Below are 2,500 nucleotides of genomic sequence, written 5' to 3'. Positions count from 1 at the left end.
GCTGCAAATGACCTAATTAAAAGAAGAATGACAATGCAGATTAAAAGCAGGAGAGACGAAATAGAAAGAGTGGAACTAAACAAGCTTATCAATAAAAGGCAGAGATTAGAGAAAAGAATGAGAAACATGGATGAAATAGAGGAAACTATTTGGAAAGGTAAAAGTATTAAAGGGACCGAGCGCAGACATGCTTTAGGAAGGCAGCAAATGATATGTTTGAAAGATGGAAATGGAGAAATCATTAAATGTAGAGACAAAATGGTAAAAAAAGTAGAGGAATTTTACCAAGAGCTTTACTCGTCGAAGACCGCAGCTGAGTCAGTAAATTCACGTGAAGACGTTAGTAGTGTACCAGAGATTACAAAGGAAGAAGTAGAATTTGCTCTAAACAAAACGAAACGAGGAAAAACACCTGCGGAAGATGGTATATCGATAGACCTGTTGAAAGACGTAGGGAAATTAGCCCAGTTGTACACCCAGTGCTTACGTCAAGAAAGTGTTTCTGATGCGTGGTGCAATGCTATAGTGATTTGGCTTCATAAAAAAAGGAGACCAGAAGGACCTTAGTAACTATCGACCGATTAGCTTGCTATCAAATGTATATAAAGTATTCTCCAAGATCCTTACAAATAGACTACGTCAAGTTTTAGATGGAAACCAACCGAGAGAACAGGTAGGCTTTAGCAGCGTATATTCGACGCTAGACCATTTGCAAAACGACACAATACAATATACCTCTGTGTTTAGCTTTTGTAGATTACGAGAAGGCCTTTGACTCGGTAGAACAAATAGCAAAACTAAACTCGCTACGCAAGCAGGGTACAAACGAACAGATCGTAAGATTTTTAGAAAAGATTTATGTGAAAGGTACAGCTATAATTCGACTACATAAAGATACAGAAAAGATCAAGCTCAAAAAAGGAGTATGGCAAGGCGATACGATTTCACCCAAATTATTTACAGCTTGTTTGGAAGAGATTTTCAGAAGGTTGAGTTGGGAAAAAGGAAAGGTTTAAAGATTGATGGCGAATATTTGAACCCCCTAAGATTTGCGGATGACATTATTCTTATTTCAGAAAGAGCAGAAGATTTGCAAGATATGCTGAGTGATCTAAACAAGGAAAGTCTCAAAGTAGGTTCAGAAATTAATAAGTAATGTTCAACACGAAAGTTCAAAGTAAAGATATTATAATTGATGGTGAGAGTCTTGAAGAAGTTGAAGAGTATAATTATTTAGGCCAGATGGCGAAAGTGACGAGAGATCATGATAATAAAATAAAAAGACTTATTACAATTGGCTGGAAAGTGTTTGGAAAGTATGATAAAATCCTGAGAGGCTCTCTACCTCTATGTTTGAAACGTAAATTTTACAATCAATGCATTCTGCCAGCCAATAATCTACGGGTGTGAGACTTGGAAACTGACGAAGGCGATGGAAACAAAGCTAAGCAGAGGAGAATGGAGAGATCAGTGATGTGAATAAACGCTGAGAGACCGAAAGAGAGCAAGTTTGGGTGAGAGAGCAGACTAGAGAGAAAGATACTGTGGAGGCGGTAAAAGAGAGGAAGTGGAATTGGACAGGTAAATTAGTGCGAACGACTGATGAGCGATGGAGCAGGTGTGTTACTGAATGGACGCCGCGAGATAGGAAGCGTGGAAGAGGGAGACTAGACAGAAGGTGGAGAGACGATATTGAGAAGTTTGCAGGAGTGACGTGGCAGAGGTTGGCGCGGTCGTGTGAATCTTAGAATGCTATGAAGGAGGCCTTTGTTCAGCAGTGGTCTCATGATGGCTGATTTGATTGATTTGATTGAGTTTTATACCTGAAAGAATGACAATATTTATAGTATTATTTTGCACAACACTTTCTATTAGTATTTATGACCAAACCTAGTTCTCCCAAGTTATCTCTGTCTTTTATTATATCAGCATAAATATAGACATGGGCACACACAATCACATTCATACATACATACATACATACATACATACATACATACATACATACATACATACATACATACATACATACATACATACATACATACATACATACATACATACATACACACATGTGATCTGTCATCGGGAAGCCATTCAAAGAAAACTAATATCTAATCCAGCTCATACTAGTATACAGAGCCCTGGGGATGCACGTTATTGGGGGGCGGCGACACTTTTGATGAATAGAAGGTAAAGTAAATTCCCTCTGATGTACTTTCAATGTATGATATATTTATCACGAGTTGTGTGTATGAATGATGTGTGTATAAACGTTGTTTTGTGGATGAATGTTACATGTGAATCGTGGTAGTGACCATCAGACGTGGAAGGTGGTGGTGTGTGTGTGGGGGGGGGGAGGGGGGCTGCACTTACCCATGTTGGGGACCTGCTAGGATATGCAACAATGGTGTGGTCACGACACACCCAAAACATGTGAAGAGGAGAAGAAAATAAAATAGAGTAAAAGATGTTACGAAGCACAGTTTTCTGTAATGCT

The 2,500-nt window shown here is 38.8% G+C and overlaps 1 protein-coding gene across 1 annotated transcript in view; it reads right to left on the bottom strand.

The window, feature by feature from the left end:
• LOC143031449 (uncharacterized) overlaps window positions 1-1,385 on the bottom strand; it is a 3,986-nt gene extending 2,601 nt beyond the window's left edge. Inside the window, exon 1 of the mRNA XM_076195272.1 lies at window positions 1-1,385. This exon is cut by the window's left edge and continues 804 nt beyond it. The gene's annotated coding sequence lies outside the window, so the exon portion shown is untranslated.
• Window positions 1,386-2,500: the final 1,115 nt, after the last annotated feature.

Source organism: Oratosquilla oratoria, chromosome 12, assembly GCF_046742065.1.
Source record: "Oratosquilla oratoria isolate Oo_2021 chromosome 12, ASM4674206v1, whole genome shotgun sequence".
NCBI classification, from domain to species: domain Eukaryota; kingdom Metazoa; phylum Arthropoda; class Malacostraca; order Stomatopoda; family Squillidae; genus Oratosquilla; species Oratosquilla oratoria.
The sequence above is the reverse complement of the archived record's forward strand: the minus strand, read 5'-3'. Positions and strand labels throughout refer to the sequence as shown.